This window comes from Mytilus californianus, unplaced genomic scaffold (genome assembly GCF_021869535.1).
Source record: "Mytilus californianus isolate M0D057914Y unplaced genomic scaffold, xbMytCali1.0.p SCAF_12, whole genome shotgun sequence".
NCBI classification, from domain to species: domain Eukaryota; kingdom Metazoa; phylum Mollusca; class Bivalvia; order Mytilida; family Mytilidae; genus Mytilus; species Mytilus californianus.
Genome location: NW_026262604.1, coordinates 50,196,754 through 50,215,908, shown reverse-complemented (window position 1 = coordinate 50,215,908; position 19,155 = coordinate 50,196,754). Strand labels below are relative to the sequence as shown.

The following is a 19,155-nucleotide window of genomic DNA, read 5'->3' as shown; positions in this document are numbered from 1 at the left end:
TTTTGCAGAGTTACATTTTCCTGGTATATAATAAAGTATTTGAACCAGTTGGAGTCTATAATTAAAAGCCCTTATAAGACCCTATCACATAAATGTGTAAATTTTTGAGAATTTTAAAAGAATTATTGGCACTCAAAGACGTATTTTTTTTTTCACTCCCCTGACACAAGGTGTACCGTTCAGTCGGTAGATTACGATAAGTGTGGACATCTTGATAGTGAAATGAGTCTGAAACGAATGCTCACTTTGATGCTTTATGAATAAAAGTAGACCCCACCCCTAGAAATATACGTAACAAACTGAGTGCGACAATTGTACCGTAAACTTCTAGATATATGCATAAGTGGGTTTTAGATGCATGATCAAATGTAATGTTACGTAAAAAATAAATAATTCAGTCTAAATATTAAAAATGGATAGGCCTAACAAATATCTTTTCTCTTTATACCTTAATACTATGTAATTCTATAGAGATTTCTACTTACGTTACTTTCGTTTTTGACTTCAAACCTATCTAAATTATCGGTTGCAAAGTAATATTTATTAAATGATTACTCATAAAAATATTTTATTTTATGATATAGATTGATAATATGAAAATATTGTGTCGTTAGAAATATATATATATATAATATAAGTAAAAAATCATGGATATTTTTGCACTCGTTTAGAAGAATAACAATTATCCCGTTAGTTTTCTCTTTTGAATTCCTTTTACATTTATGATTTATGCGGTATGGGATTTGCACATTGCTGAAGGCCGTGCGGTGACCTAAAGCTTGTAATGTCTGTGTCATTGGCAATCATACCAATTTTTTCTAATTTTTATAAATACAAGTAGATACTACAGTTATTCATGACAATTTAATAAACTTGAATAGTGAATAGTGCAAAAAAACACAGTTCACTATTCATGAATTTTGAATAGTGAAAAGTGAATAGTGAATAGTGAACGTACTTCAGTCCGGTGTAGAAACAGGCCTTAATTTGTGTTTAAAAGAAAGCATTACTAAGTCACTGTCTTATACCTTGATTAGCTAGTTACCTACATGTATATTCAGATAGATATTGTTAGAAATTGATTTAATATAATCAATTTTAAAGGACATAGTCAATCAATAAGTATAACCTCTAGCTATTTGTTTTATTATAAACTATTTATAGGTTAGATAATACTTGGTCATGTTCATAAGTATTATGAAGTGTGCATTTTCCTTGGAAAAATAGCATACAGATTAAAGATGAAAGAGAAAAGAATTATAAAAAACATTTGAACATTGCAAATCTTTATATTATTGGTACATATATATAACAAGCAAAAAATAAAATAAAATAAAATAGGGGCAAAGATGTGGGTAAAATTATCTTTTATACAATGTTTATACCAGACATTCGAGTCGATTCTTTTTTTTTCAAGTAAACAATGTCAGACTGCTGATATATAAAGCAAAGGATTTTTTGGAGAAAAAAAAACAACAATACATTCATCAATAAAAAGTAAGCATCTGATGTTGAATGGTCGTAATTCAAATTATATAAAAACTCAAATGTTTGAACAATTTATCCATTTTGTCCTCACAAACTATGCCAGTGCTATTTCATTCCATCCATTGTAATGGTCATTTATTTACCTATGTTATATACTCACTTCATTATAAAAAGTGAATTCTTATTTAGTTTCGAATATATCAATGGGAAAGGATAACCTTGTATGGTCACTCGAAAGTGTGAATATGTTCTAAATTGGTTAGACAATACTTGGTCATGTTTTATGAATATTTAAAGCCCTCGGCTACGCCTTGGGCTTTAAATCTGCATAAAACATGACCAAGTATTGTCTAACCTATAAATATTCACACCTTCGAGTGAAAACAAAATTAGCCATTCATTGTAATAATCAGGCTTTGATATTAGCTCACTTTAAGTGTTAACCTGTTTAGTAAAAGAGATGTAAATTATTTAATGGCCATTTCAACAGATGGAATGAAAGAGCACTTCTCTTTCATAATTAATCTACAATGAAAAGTCATCCATGTGTAGCATTTTATAGTGCATGGAAAGTCATGTACTATGAAAAATAGAAGGGAAAATACTGATTTTCCATTGGACGAGAATGGGTGAGTATGTTCTAAATAAGACTGTTTTTACAACAGTTGTGTTTGCATGTTACACAGGTGTTAAGCCAATTAGAGAGAGAAATATATACCCAAAGGTACACAACTTTTTTTAAATCAATTAATTGTGATTAAAACTAAAGTATATTTTTAAAAAGTCAGGCTTTCTAAATCATTTCTTCAGGAAAAATAATCTTAATAAGTTGTGATCAAAATAAAAAATCTTATCAAAATATTAAAATTAGGGCTCTCTTTTTTTGTATCATTTTCATGAAGTACATTAAAATATAGAATTTCAATAGGTTATTAAAACAAAACTATTATTTTCAAAATATTGAATGAGGTTTTTTTTTTTTTTTTTTTTTATCTAAAACGACATGTAGGAGACAACATCATCTTTATGTAAAACGACATATAGGAGACATCATCAACATTAAGACATACACAGGTCTTTTCACATGTTTCAGGTCATATTCTTGTCCTGTTGTAGTAAATATATATTCCCTTTGAAACAAAGTACATGTAACTGCATAGCAAATATGTAATGCGTATTAATGTAAATGGTTTTATATAAACATGTTAAATGTGACACGTTAAGAAACGGTGTGATAATATAAATTTCAATATGTTATTAAAACAAAACTAATTATTTTCAAAATTTTCAATGATTTTTTTTTATCATTTAGAGCATTAAATTAAACCAGACCTCTAGTAACTAGGATTCCTGATAGACAAAGTAGTATGTGCACTTCAGATTTATGTATGTTTATCTTTATTCCCGTAACACACCAAATATCTAACTTTTACTTTTTTTCTTCTTTGAAACCGGCTGAATTTGAAAAATGTCGCTGTAGATCTCATTTGTTATTACTATAAAGCAATGTATAATACTTATGTACATATCATAGAATAAATGCATGTTTTCGATATTTAATCTGAAGTTTCCTTTCAAAAGTAACTGAAGTAATTAATTACATTTGCCAAGTAATTGTAAAGTAATTAATTACATTGGTAAAAACAGTCAAATGTAATGTGTAATTTAATTGAAGATTTTGTAATTGTAATTGCATGTAATTAATTACTTTCAAAAGTAATTGATCCCATGGTTGGATACAAGTGCATTTGACCGTTTCAGAATCTAAAGGACTCTGTTTCTCCTCTACAAGACCTATATAGTCATACCCCGTGACACCCCTCATTATTTTTCTCTAGAAGCCATGGAATAGGCCAACCCCCATTTCTGTAAATGTGTATCTTAGTTCAATTAAACAATGACACCAAAGGTGCTATATTTTACAGGGAAGGACTACTTTTACATACGTTCTAAATTTAAGTGGAGGCATTGGTGGTCTAACACCTACAAATAATCTCTTGACAGATGCAGATTTACTGTGGTACTGAATATTAGCCTAAAAAGAGATGTGACTAGTTTGATCAATGAATGGGATAAATACCATTTCATGATAGAGTTGAAATTGCAATATTTGGACGGAATTTCTGCCTTTTTAAATATTTTTCATTTAACGGCCGTTGCTGTCTTATTCATTTTTTCGGTTTTTAGATATATCGCCTTATTGTTCGCTGGCTTATTGTTCGCTAGTTATTGTTCGCTAGCTTCAGCCTGGTGGACTAGAGTGAGAGACCCATATTCGCCGCATAATTCGTACATTTCCACTTACATCCGACCTACATTCGAATATTTGGAACTTTTTATGAAGGTTTCAGAAATTTAACTATATGAAAAAAAATGTTTGATAAATAAATTATCTTCAAAACATTGGTTAATTGTTCTAAAAACGAACGCAAACTCAAGAGGAAATCAAGTTCTTCGTGTACCATGGGGGACACATTTTCGCCGCAATGTATGATATGACCATCCTCATTATCCTGGTATAAAATAAAAACGAATGTTTGCAATTACATGAATTAGCTTGAGAGATCATTCCTATACGATTTTTGTCACAAATATTTACTTTAAGACTGCGCATGATTGCCATATAAATCTTACATAATTGTCAAAATAATTTAAAAACACCTGCGTATTTCTCAATATGTGCGAATAACCTTGGAAATGGGGTAAAGAGGAATATCGACAGTTGTAACATTACAAATAGCCTTTACCATCTATTTAGGCAAATATTGGGTAAAGGCACACAAATTTTACAGCAAAAATAGCAAAACGGCGAAAATGTGTCCCAAGGCGAATATGCGCCACCCACTCTATAGGTAATTTTATTGTTCGTACCCAAAAATGAAAATAACGTCACGTTATTGGTTGGATTTCAATTGTTTAGGATATTTGTGACCAATCACGACGCTTTGGTGTACACTTTTGAAAATATTACCCAGAATGCATTAGATTCTGAAACGGCGAATTCTTAAATACGATTTTAATGTTAGAATTCATATTTATAACTAATATGTAAATGTATGTTAAATTAATGCTCTCAAAAGTACAGATTTTGCATGGTTACTTAAAAGAGAGGCGAAAGATACCAAAGGGACTTTCAACTTTATAAGTCAAAAATAATATGTTATGGAGATAAAGTCTGTGTTGTGCAGAAGGGTCATGACACCAAGTTACATGTATTACATTTAAGTTAATGTTTATGCACTTTGCTATTTTATTTTTAAATCAGTGCTAACGAGTTGCTTACACCACACGTGTTGTGTCAGTAAAATCATTATCATTGTTGTTCACTTTTGAAAAAACAAATCGTCGTCATCATTTCAGTTGAATATGTTATGAAACTGTCCGTGTCTTTTTGCGCCCTTCATATAATGTATCTTCATATTTGTTATGCCTGCGAGAGTAGCTGGCATTATTTTTTCTTGTCTGTGCGTCCGTCCGTTCATCTGTAAATCCATCTGTTCGTCAGTCCGTTTACCTTTTTTTGTCCGTCCGTTAGTCCGTCCGTCCCGCATCAGGTTAAAATATTAGTAATGGTATTAACATTTACTTGAATCTTTGTTCACATGTTCATTGTGATAAGTCCAAATAATTATGACATCTTGAAAGACTATTTTATTTTTTTTGCATAAAAAACTGAAATAGCCTGCTAGGACGTCTTAATTTACTGTTTCAGAATCTAACGCATTTTGGGTAATATTTTCAAAGGCGTACACCAAAAATGTTGTTATTGGTTTAAAACGTTCTAAACAATGGAAATTCAACCAATGACGTACATGTAACGTTATTTTCATTTTGGTGTACAAACAATGAGATTACCCATAGTTCTTTAGATTCTGAAAAGGTGAATTATATGGACTACATAATGCTATGAACTTTAAAAATTATATGCCAAAACACGGTTTTTACACTGATTTTACAGTTTACTCGACATTAAGATATGATAGTGTTAGCGGAGCAAGTTGTCATATGGACATATTTTCATATTCGTATTAAATTTGGTTAAGACTAGTAAGACAAAGTAAAGTAACAAAAATGCCGAACTCCACGGAAAATTCTAAACGGAAAGACCGATATCAAAAGCCAAAATGAAAAACTCAACACATCCAATGAATGAAATATAACTGTCATATTGCTGACTTGGTACAGACATTTCCTTTTGTAGAAAATGGTGGATTCAACCTGGTTTTGTAGCTAGCTTTACCTCTCACTTGTATGACAGTCGCATAAAAATGAATTATATTGACATTGAACAATTTGTTAACAAAGATGTAACCTTCCAAAGTATTTTGATAGTTTTCTTTCTATATTGTAGCACATCGTATGTCTGGTTTGTCAATACAGTTGGATAAGAATCAACAACAGATTGCAAATATCAGTAATGCAGGTAAATATTGTAATGTTTCTTATATAGATTGCATGGTATTGATAAAAGGGTGCTGAAAATATAGTGATGTCTGAATTTCATCCATACTCAGGAAGACAACATCCTTTACAAAAATCTTGCTTTGTACCAATGTGTCACATAACTTTTGTGTTAAATTTTATATTTAAAACTATCTAATTATGTTGATTTCGATTACAGTGCATCAGGCATATTTAACTTATTTCAAAGTAGGGATCTCGAAATTCACAATGTATTTAAAATGTCCTAGCTATTTGTTTACTGAAACATGTTAGATTATAAATTTTTATTTGTCAATGTCTATGGTCGAGATTGAACTTAAATCTTACGGTTATTCAATACTTCTATTTGATCATTTATCTTTATGTTCAATACACACGCGTGTAACTAGTTCACTTTGAAAACCGAATCAATCTGTTATCTTATTTCAATTGACAAAATGACCATTACAAACTTTGTTGTTAGCAACGCTATTTTGGTATTCAAAAAAATTGACGTCAAAATTTATAACAAACAGTTTACCAAAAACAAATATGAGACAGACATAAACCAACGACAACCACTAAGCTAGAAGCTCCTGACTTTGAACAGGATTTATTTATTTCAGTTGGCTAGATAATTTGATAACATCACGTAAAAAGTTATGACTTAAATGTTTTCTGTTGAAATGTTAACTGCTATTAGCCGAGAGACGCAACACATGCATGCGAACTATGAACATAGTTTGACTACGAAATCCAGGCAATGATACATATTTATTATCTTTGTCTTGACTAGGTTATTGGTAACATATAAATTTTCAGTATCTTGTTTTCCTCTCTAATATTAAAGAAATGTTTTTGATTAATTTTGGAACTTTTTTTTTTTTTTTGTTATTATGTTTTAGGCAGAGGTGTTTTTGTTCAGGGATGGGTCGCTTTGTTCTTGATTTTTTAAAAAGTGTTTGGCTTTGTTGGCTGATTTGTAAATTTTGTCCTGCAGATCACCTCATCTTTTTACCTGCAAAAACCAGCTATGTGTAAAATCGTCATTTGAGGACAACGTCTTATATAGGTATTCAACTGACAATTTATACGGTCATTTAACTTACTTTTAAATCTTTTCCTGGTTTTCTTTTTTGTTTTTGTTTTTTTTCACATGTTCTGTCTTTGTTTTTCCGAAAAAACAAGCTTAAATCAGTAAAAATCATTAACTCCGGGCAAAAATTGCTAAGAGAAGTTGACGCTTTCGGCTGTGTTGGCTTATTTGTGATCTTGTTCGTCATATGATATTTTCTTTTTAATTTTTTTCTCTGCCTTTTATACATGTAGTATAATAATTCTATAATGGGCAAAATCAAAAAATGGTAAAAAACGTCATTTATGGTAAGGAGTCGTCCGCCATTTTTGTTGTTGTCAAAAATCTTTTGTGCCAGGTGATCAAATTTCATAGAAATTACAAACTGATTACATGAATGAAATCGTGAGAATGTCGATTCCGATGAGTTATTGCGATTGTAGAACGAGTGCTATCCATTTTTGTTTGTATTTTGCAAAATCTATAGATGAAAGAGAAAAATTGTAAGTTACAAAAATGATCAGCAAAAACGATTAACAAACAAACAAAAAAAAAACAATGTTATGCGAAAATGTCAAGTATTGTATGCCAGTTACTTTCTTCAATGCGTTGTTCAGAAGTTACAAAAATGCATTTTTTATTTGCATTTCGTTACCAATGTGTACATCAACTTATTTTTTCTTATTTAAATGACCTTTTTTATGTTTTCAGTGAGTTTGACAGCCTGTGTTTCTTCACCCAAGAACATTTCTGCGCAGTCAGTTATTTTATTTTCACATATAAAAACGAGCATTGGTGTATCTGATACAGCATCATTTAAAACTAATGGTACATTTAGATGTCTGTCTGCAGGGTTGTATCTTATCGCTGTTACAGTGACATCCGGGACTTTTAATGCACATTATTACGTAAACATAAACTCTAAGAAAGAATTCAATGGTTTTGTGGCGAAACACTCTCCAACGAATTACACCGACATTGCAAATTTTGAACATTCTGGAACCATCATCTTTACAGCAGGACTTGGAGTAAATGACACAATTTACGTGCAGGCTGGAAAGTTTATGTTTATAAGCAATTGGAACTCGTGTCTGTCAATAACTAAAATCAAATGATTATTGAAATATGTACATATCTATGTACTTGCATTCCTGTACTTTACATGTTTTGAAGCAATAGAAAGTATTTGACGTTTGTTTTAAAATGCAGGTTACTACCCAGAAAATGTTGTGAAAGTGACTATGTCTGACAATCACGTCATATGTATATCTTTCATTGATCAATCCAATTACTAAAAAAAAGTAACACGTTTTTTGGGGTTTTTTTTTATTTAAAGAGAAAATATTTATGTATTACATGTAATATCAAGTACTGAAGTTTAGAAACCTTCTTCGATGTTGTGTTAAATGTCTTGTCCTTTAATTTCCCAATCTTATTTCGTTTTAATACCGATTGAGTTGGGAAATGTATATCCCATATGCAAGTGAAGCTGGTATATTGCTGCTAAGGTGGGGAAATTTATAATTTCAAAATTATAATCGTCTCGTTTGTCATAGATTCTGGTACTGAGGTGACCGCATATGTCAAATTCGAAGTGTAAGTCTAAAAATGAGGCAGAAAAAGAATGTGTAGTTAAACAAAATTCATCCCAAATCAGACAAAAATTGGTGATTCAGAGTCTTGTGACTTTGTAGTCACCTGTTTTTTCGAGCTTTGTGTATAGTCAAAGTGACCCTTGAAGCACATCATCTATGATTAATCTAGCTAAGACGCTAAGTATAAGCACAATTAAAAAGTGAAAATAAAGTACTTTTCAAATTGCCTTACAAGTTAAAAAGATGAAAAAATTTAGGACACAAAGATGGCACACCAAAAGTATTAGGGAGCTACCATTTGATTTTTATGGGGCTAGGATGAAATTTGAAAAAAAGGCAGGACAGGAGTTTTGAGTAAATAAAAAGACAGGATGAGCAACTTGGCAAAAAAAAAAGTCAGGATGACAATTTATGTAAAAAAAGTCAGGATAAACTAATAAAAAAAAGGCAGGATCGAATATAGTGAAAAAATAAAAAGGCAGGACAGAGATTACAACTAAAAAAAAAATGCAAGACATAATTTTTCATCCTAGCCCCCCATAAAAATCAAATGGTAGCCCCCTTAGTATACTTCAACAAAACAGCATGCCAAAAAACCAATAACCGTATGGGAAGGAAAGACAGCATTTTAGTCAATATACTAGTATCAACGATAACAATCGATCGGCGAAATGTCGGGAATTCGTAATTATCTATCAGCTGATCAGAAATTCAAGGGCGTATATTTACATGTTTTACCTCCTGCAACACTCGACGAATTCAGAAAAAATATTCTGAAAGCGCCATCTAAATCTTGTGAACTGGACCCCTTTCCGACACACCTTCTCTAACAGAGCCTAGATACTTTAGCGCCTGCTATTACGAGCATAGTGAACATGTCGTTGGCTGAATCGAGCGTACCTTCAACTTTCAAAGAGGAGTTGTGCGGCCACCACAAAAGAAAGCAAACCTAGACAAGGAAGTTCTCAAAAATTACCACCCGGTGTCAAACTTGCCATTTGTATCCAAAGTTGTTGAGAGAGTTGTCGACACAAGATTTGTTAGGAAAGCTGGCAATTCATGCCAATCAAGACCGGTTTCGAACACACCTCACCACGAGCGGGGTTCGAACTGACAACCTCGGAGTTTACCATCTAGTGATCACTGCAGAATCTTCGTTTTGAGTCGTCTCGAAAAGATATTAGATTTTTTAGATAATTAAAGATAAATGATCAGACAATACGTGTCAGTTACATACCGTCTACCTTTATCTGTTTGAATAATCCCCTATGTTGTAAATAAAAAAAATAACCATTTTGATAGCGTCGTTTTGATTTTGTATTTGGTATTGAAATCATTGTGGTTCTCACTAATGCTTATTATCAAGATGTCTCTCTTAGCTTGGTATACGGTATAAGTTTTGCTTATTGGTGAAGATAACACGGTGACATGTGGTTCTTTACATCAGTGTCTGTGGTCGTTGTTGAATATTAGTCTGATTGACAATCATAACATATCTTCTCAACTTTAAAATTTCGACCTTGAAAGATCACATGCCACAGGCTTTTTACAAAAAAAAATTAAGATTTCTTTAACTCAGACTGTGAAATATATAAATGTAGAATATTAGGAACTTCAAGTTTTTTTATATTGTTGGTAATTTTATGGGACTATGATTGATTACATCCGTGTATTTGTTTCGAGTTTTTAAAAACCATAATCTAAATGATAACATAGAATACATCTTATCACATAATATATATTTGTTTTGTCTGTAGAAAGAATACTCACTAGAATTTTGGCAAGTAGTTTAAAACAAAGAATACTAACCAAAACACGTTGAAAATGAGGGTCTTTATATTTAACAATCTGTAGACTTATTCATTAAGTAGGCATACTCACGATAGAATGACGTCCTCTTCTTTTATATTTAAATCTAATAAGGAAAGAACAAAACATAAGCAGATTTATTGAGGGCAGCTACTTCTTAAAATATAGGCATCGTCCTATGTAATGGTGATGCATAGTAAAAATATAGACAGCGTCCTATATAATGTTGATACATGGTAAAAATATAACACAAGGTCCTATATAATGGTGATACATGGTAAAAATTAGGCAGCGTCCTATATAATGGTGATCGATACATAGTAAAAATATCGGAAGCGTCCTATATAATGGTGATACATGGTACAATATAATACATCATCCTATATAATGGTGATGCATGGTAAAAATATAGACAGCGTCCTATATAATGGTGATACATGTTAAAATATAACACAGCGTCCTATATAATTGGTGATACATGGTACAATATAATACATCATCCTATATAATGGTGATGCATGGTAAAATATAGACAGCGTCCTACATAATGGGGATACATGATACAATATAATACATCATCCTATATAATGGTGATGCATGGTAAAAATATAGAAAGCGTCCTATATAACGGTGATGCATGATAAAATATAACACAGCGTCCTATATAATGGTGATGCATGATACAATATAATACATCATCCTTATTTAATGGTGATGCATGGTAAAAATATAGACAGCGTCCTATATAACGGTGATACATGATAAACTATAACACAGCGTCCTATATAATGTTGATACATGGTATAATATAATACATCATCCTGAATAATGGTGATGCATGTTAAAAATATAGACAGCGTCCTATATAATGGTGATACATGATAAACTAAAACACAGCGTCCTACATGTATTATATAATGGTGATACATGGTACAATATAATACATCATCCTATATAATGGTGATACATGGTAAAAATATAGGCAGCGTCCTACATAATGGGGATACAAGGTAAAATATAACGCAATTTAGTTACTGGTAAACCTATCAATTATAAACTAAGTCTTTGAAAATCTCGTTTGCTTAATGAGGTTCTAAAATTTAAATAGATTCTTCAAAAAGATATTGCAAGTGTCATCTCCCTTTTATAATGTATTCTATATTATTCATCTCTCGACAAATATTTTTAAAACAAATTATATCCTTGGCTTTCAAATACTCGACTTTCAGCTTTTCTGATGAAGGTTAATCCAGAAAAGCGCTCTGAACGCATGAAATAAATAAAGTGCTGTTTTCATTTTTTATTTCCCCCATGGGTGACTGGGGGATAGAAATATGGTCACTTTGGGTTTCTTCCGAACGAGATTAAAAAAAAACTCGCCGAAGTGGGGCGTCTGTTTGGTTCGGCGTGATGTACAAGTACGCAGCCACATCCGGTCAAAATGGGGACGTTAAATCCATTGTCTCGCTTTAAGAGAGTAACACGTTCTCTGCAAGTGAAAAACCATTGCAACAATTTTTGGAGGCTCCGTAGGTGACTTGTTGCAATGCAAAATTTCTGTCCCTCCAGTATGCCCTCATTTTCAAGTGGCAGTTTAAATTTCCCCGACCTTCATCTCTGACAGCCTCTACTACAGAACACACTTATTGTATTTATTGTTAATTTGTTCTCGTCCCGAACATGCATGAAATAATCGCCACTGGCCGTTTAGCAACCAACAACTACAGCAATCATTTTTTAATTGTGTTCATATTGCATTCCAAAACTGTCATCAAAGTATTGTTATTTCCGCCATATATCACCTTTGGCTTTGCAAAATATTTATACTTCATATTTAAAAAAGTATTGCACTTTTGTAGTAATCAAATGCGTTGAAATATTAACAAGTAATTAGATACTGAACAATAAAACTATAAAAAATTAAGTTGATATGAAACACTTTGACATCTTTCGATTCGGAAACAGTTAAACTCTGGAACGGAAAGTACTTATGACAAGGAAATTTCATTATGTTTCTTTGTTTAAACAAATGTAGTGGATGATGAAAATAGATATCCTTCCAATTCAAATTAATATCTTAATGTGAAGGACTGATTAAACTTAACAGCAGAAATGAATTTTTCAGGAACACAGATGGAGGAGTACGAGGATTGCAAACACGTTGACGACCCAACATACGATACTGTGTATTCAAACAGCAAAATATCCAAAGAGACTTTTTCCTCACGTAAACTATGGATTAAAATTTTTATTCTGGTCATGACAACATCATTGGTGTTTTCAGTGTTAGGCGTGACGGTTACATACCTTGTGATGTGCGGTAAGTCACCTACATACATTGTAGCACTTGGTTCTTGTTTGTTTTTGTTTTTGTTCTTCTTAGGTACGTTGCAGTTGGTTGGTGTTTGTATATGTTGTAGGTTTAATCAACTCTTACTGGTATTGACTTATAGCTTACATTGAAAACAAAAGTATAGACATACATCCTAATTGAATCACGGGGAAGATATTTTCTTTTCTAACCTTTTTCGAAGACAATCCAAACTAGATAATGAAAAGTAGAAATACCAAACTACACTGTAAATAATAGATTAAAGACACATGTTCATACTAGATTAAGGACACATGTTCATACTAGATTTAGGACACATGTTCATACTAGATTAAGGACACATGATCATACTAGATTAAGGACACATGTTCACACTAGATTAAGGACACATGTTCATACTAGATTAAGGACACATGTTCACACTAAGGACACATGTTCATACTAGATTAAAGACACATGTTCATACTTGATTGAGGACACATGTTCATACTTGATTGAGGACACATGTTCATACTAGATTGAGGACACATGTTCATACTAGATTAAGGACACATGTTCATACTAGATAATTTGATCTGGTAGTTTGAGAAGCGACAACATGTACATTAACAGTTTTCACTATTAAGCATTAATATATAAAACCAAATGCGTTTCAGAGATAAGTTTTGCTGTAAATTTCATAAATATTTCCAACAGAGCAAGATTAAAGGGGCGCGCTACGATATAAAAACGTTTTACCGGACATCATCTGCATATGCCTGTCCAAAGTCAGGAACTTACACCTGTAAAGCCAGTAGTTGCATTTTGTTTTATCTAATGTTTGAAAACTTATCTAGACTCGGGTAGTTTAGACATTGACATATTGTATAGAGACCTGTCAATTTTTTTCTCTCGATGGATTCATTTCTTGTTTACATTTACCCACGTCTCGTATTTAAATGATTTAGGGAGCTACCATTTGATTTTTATGGGGGCTAGGATGAAAAATGTTGTCTTGCATTTTTTTTTAGTTGTAATCTTTCTCCTGCCTTTTTATTTTTCACTCTATTCGGTCCTGTCTTTTTTTTATTAGTTTATCCTGACTTTTTTTACCTAAATTGTCATCCTGCCTTTCATTTTTGCCAAGTTGCTCATCCTGCCTTTTTTTTACTCAAAACTCCTGTCCTGCCTTTTTTCAAATTTCATCCTAGCTCCCCCCATAAAAATCAAATGGTAGCTCCCTTATAATGGATATTGGAAACACGAATATATTATATGCAAAGTAAATGCTTGCCCTTTCTACTGTTTATAGTGAAAACTAGTAGAAATATTGTCCTTCATGTAGTATTGGCACACATTTTTTTTAATTAGCGATTTTCAATTCCCTCCAGCTACGTAGTTGAATCGGCATTTCAACTGACTTAATTGGAGAGCCACTGACGAGTTTTAAAAAGAACTTGTGTTCAGCATACCAAAGTGAAAGTATGAAATCTTTGATTAATTTTAAGAGTTAAATAAGCTTTAGTAACTTTCCTCCCACATTTACTGTGCATAAAACGATTAGTTAATTATAAATATATGTTTTGTTTACAAACAAATCGACATTAAGGAAAATCTCCCTTTCACAATGAAAAGTTGTTGATTGGTAATCAATGTGAATGTCTAGCTCTATCATGAGTCCTTTATTAATGTGCATGCATATCAAATTTGGTACAAAAGTCCGCGACTATTTTTTATACATTTACAGCGGGAAAATATTTTGTCGATTTTTCCGCATGTGGATGATAACTTTACGCTTTTCACTCAATTTTTTTAGAAAATTTAGGGAGCGTGAGAAACAATATTAGTTTTCTCTCTATTTCAGGAGAATTGTGCGGTAAACCAACCCAATCAAACAGCTCTACAACAGTGGATCAACAGATATCAATCATATCAAAATAACTTGATAAAACTCAAATGAAGACAGAGAACTTAACACAACAGACAAAACTAGGTACTGTCATTACATGGTGTAAATTACATTTTTGTCTTCATGTTGTAAAGTTTTTTTAAATTTCTTTTAGAAATTTTGCTATTTGTGGGGGATCTTTGCCATTTTGAGGCAATTTACCCCATTTTTTGTAGATACTATACTCCTTTACATATTTCATATTGCACAGCCATGTGTATATATATGAAAATAAGTAGATGTAGTAGGATTGACCATGAGGTAACAATCTACCTGATTTCAAATGACGTCGATGTGTATAGATTATCGGGTTTTCTACACATTGATATTTTACGATGTCTATACGTAGAAAACACGATAATCTGTTTATCGTTCTATTACAGGTCTTTCTCCCTTCCTTAGACAGTTTTGAGCATGAAGAAAGCAAGCTTGTTTACACATTGTGACGTCGCTGACAATTCCTGCTCACATCTAAAAGCCGTAATATGAGAGTTACGAAGCGACTGAGCAGGTGTGATAGGCGAAGGGATGGACAGTAAAAGCAATCATAGGTCACTGTTGGGCCTTCCACACTGAGCAAACCGCTTATCGAATAGTCTATATGTCGACGTTTATAGGCCTTTATGTTGTTTGTTCTGTTGGTTGTAATCTAATTGGTGTATACTCAGTATATACTATTTATTCATACAGTATTTAGAATTATTTCAAGGGAACTTTTTATTTTGAATTGAATTCATTGTCTCACAATACGGAGGTGATCTCAAAAACTCGTTGTTCATCTTGATATGCGTTCATATTCCATTTCTTAAACTTCACATAATATCTTCAAAATTCATGTCTATGCAAACAGGATTTCAAATTTGATGAGTGATAAAAAATAATGAAAAATTGTTAAATCAATAATTATTGACAAAGCATTGTCCTTTTCTTCCAATTAAGTCAGCATTCTTGTTTATAACATAGTAAGTTTCATACTGATTAAGGTGATTGGATAACTTGACATTTTAAAATTGAGAATGGAAATGGGGAATGTGTCAAAGAGACAACAACCCGACCATAGAGCAGACAACAGCCGAAGGCCACCAATGGCTTACATGTGCAGAAAAAAATATATCCTTACTTAATATTTTATTATTGTACTTAATTTGGTGCAAGGATCCACACCTTTAAAACAATACCTCAGTCTTTACTCGTGTCTTAATATTGTTCTTCCATTTTTTTAAAGTGACTGTGTACTAAATATACAAAAATCAGACAGTTCAATTTTGTACTATATAGTTTTTTTTCAACTTACATGTAATACATGTAAATCCAAAAGCCCTCTAAACGCTACCGATCGCGCTTAATATTTTTTTTATTATGTATAATGACCTATGTATATTAACACATGATTGTTTATAAGTTTTCCGAGAAGTGGTGGGAAGTTATATGGTATTGTTGCTTCGTGTGATTAATATACAAAAATTGAATGTTTTATTTCTTTCTTTTAAGTGGCCTTTACAGCATGCGTTATTGTGGATACAACTGTGCAAAAAGGACAAACCATCAAGTTCAAAGACATCAAAACCTCATTGGGAGTTGGAAATTTATCAGAAACCATTTCCTCAGGTATATTTACAACCAAGGATACAGGGCTTTATCAAGTCATTGTTATCGTAAAAACGCATACCGATGCAGCAGCCTTTACAGTCAACAGAAATAACGCTATTATCGTATCTGGTTACGTTGCTCAGCATACCGATAGAGGTGAGGGTACAAACTTCGACCACATGGGTACGGCTGTTGTTATGGTATTCTTGTTTAGAGGTGATACAATTTCAGTTACACCTGATATCAAGATATATCTGCACAAGGAAACCTGCTTGTCAATGGTCAAGATATAAACTATTTTTTGTCGGATCGGTTGCCGTACATTAATTTTGTAGGATATTATTTTTGACCATGTATTCAATATACAACATATATGACCACGAATGGGAAAATCTTAACTGTAAATACTATTATATAAGATTTATCTGTTTGTTTGTCTTATTTTGAATATAAGAAAATGATATCAACGGATCTTTTTCAATTAAAGTTGCTGGAATACATTTCATGATAATTATGCAACTGTTTACTCCATGTTTGTTCATCAAAACATCAAATACTATTGTTTTTATTTTACTCATTCATTCCTACCAATTTGCCTCCCAACCAGAAAATATTTTTTTTGACATGAAATAAAAACAGACCAGTGTGTTTAATAAAACGTTTCGTGGATACAGTGTAGGTGTGTGTGTTTTCTCATCAATCTTACTTCATCTTTTTATTTTGATGGTGATGTTAATTAGATGTAATTTTAAAGACTTAATTTTTATCGAAAACTTTTAGATGCATGATGGATTTCAGGGCCCGTGTGCATAAAGCTACTTAAGTTAAGATTTGTTCCGAACGGACGGATTTTTCTACATGTCCTACGATAAATTAGTATTACGATTGGATATCTAAACTTAAGTAGCTTTATGCATACGGGCCCTGGAACGCATCAACTGGCCAGTTTGATTTATGGACATACTATAACATGACCTAATGCAATGCCAGAGATTTTTATATGTACAAGCATTGTGAAGCACACAAAAATGATCAGTGTCGACATTTAAAATAAGTTGTTATTGAAAAATTTTGCGCTGTGTTAAGGTTGTATTCAATTTCCACGGACCATCAATGAAATGCGAAGTACAGTCTTTTTTTGTTTAATTTCGTATGTTCAATTCAACATAGAGTTTTGAACTTAGATAGAGTATCAAGGGTACAGATAGATTGATAATTTCTTCCTCTCTCCTAATAGATGAAGTAATACACGAAGAATTTGTTAAGGAGAGTCTACAAAAGGGGACGATTAAATCATTGCCATTCGCTATGGATAAATAGTTGTACTTTGTATAGATGGAGGAATTAAATCACACAAACATTTTGAGGCAAGACCGCTGTATACTAGTATCTTATAGAATAATTGAAGTGTTCGTCTGTAATTTCTACTATGTAAGGGTTTCTAGTCAATCTTTTCAAAAAGATATTGAGCATTATTAACGATTTATAATCCTGTTATAATTCTCACAGCTTGAGGGTGAAGTTTTTCTAATTTGTTTGATTCGCAAATACCACAATTGTCCCCCTTCACATGCATACTCAAAGATAGGACGAATAAAGACCAGAGACATTTTCAAAGTTTTTGTCTTTTCATCTTGAATTTTAATTTTCGTAAGGCTCCTTAATGTTTGGTTCAATGTTCTGGCAATATTTTCTACATGCTCTTTCAATATAATGGAATTGTAAGTGACTGTCATACAAGTGAGAGGTTTAGCTAGCTATAAAACCAGGTTTAATCCACCATTTTCTACATAAGAAAATGCCTGTACCAAGTCAGGAATATTACAGTTGTTATCCATTCGTTTGATGTGTTTGAGCTTTTGATTTTGCCATTTGATTACGGACTTCCCGTTTTGAATTTTCCTCGGAGTTCGTCATTATTGTTATTTTACTTTTTTCTACTTTGTATCCTGGGAAAGAGTCAACCAGAGTTTATGACCTGATTTATAAGATATAGATATTCCATTGAAAGAAAAAAAAATCTGGGATATTTGAACAATTCATTATTTCAGTGTTATCTGTGTTAAAGGACATACTCCCATTTTTAAAACAACAAACTGAGTTTAATTAGGTATTTTAAGGGTGATATTTCAAGCATCTTCTGACTGATCATATCTGGCTCAGATCCTTTTTTAAAAAAGTAAGTAGTATATCGACTATTAAACTCTCTGTTTTTTTTTTAAACATCATTGATTATTCTTTCCGTTTAGGGAGCTCAGAACTCACAAAGCATCCGTAAACTTCAGTTTAGTTTTATTTGAAATTCACAAAGCCATTTAAGGTCTTCGTTGAATGTTCGGCGAACGTTATCGGATACACCGAGATATAACTAAAATGATTCAAAATTAGCAGTATTTGTTTTATTTGATAAGAGAATATTTTGTATTAAAATTGAAGATTAGGAATACCATAGACGAAAAAAGAAAACAAAATTAAAGCCACCCCAATAAGGGAGAATAATAGGTACATCCGGATTGCAAAATTTCAACTCCGGCTTCATTTGATTGTAACTTCACACTAATTCTAAAAATATAAAGTTCATGTAACTTTTACATGAAAAGTATGCAAAAATTTCTACTTCCAGTTTACGCAAGGTCTATTCCAGTTGACCATCTTCAAGGTCATATGTCTGCAAAACAGTGTAAAATACCATATGACTTTATCATCTACCAATTAAAGGTTAGATGAAAGGTCAAAATCTAAAGCATCAAATTAAACTTTGACCTTGATCTCAATTTCCAGATCATAAAACAAGTACCTCAAATCAAAAGACCCCAAGTCTCTCCTATATATGGTTGATAAGATATATCACCATACAGCTAATTAAACTAAAAGAGGGGGACATTTCAACTAAATGTTAACGTACCCTTTAAACTAA

At 32.1% G+C, this 19,155-nt stretch overlaps 1 long non-coding RNA gene across 1 annotated transcript; it reads left to right on the top strand.

Annotated features, from left to right (window-relative positions):
- Positions 1–12,421: 12,421 nt before the first annotated feature.
- LOC127722452 (uncharacterized) lies at positions 12,422–16,749 on the top strand. The gene is made up of 3 exons (XR_007991738.1): positions 12,422–12,709; positions 14,565–14,693; positions 16,140–16,749. It is a non-coding gene; the product is annotated as an uncharacterized LOC127722452 (long non-coding RNA).
- Positions 16,750–19,155: the final 2,406 nt, after the last annotated feature.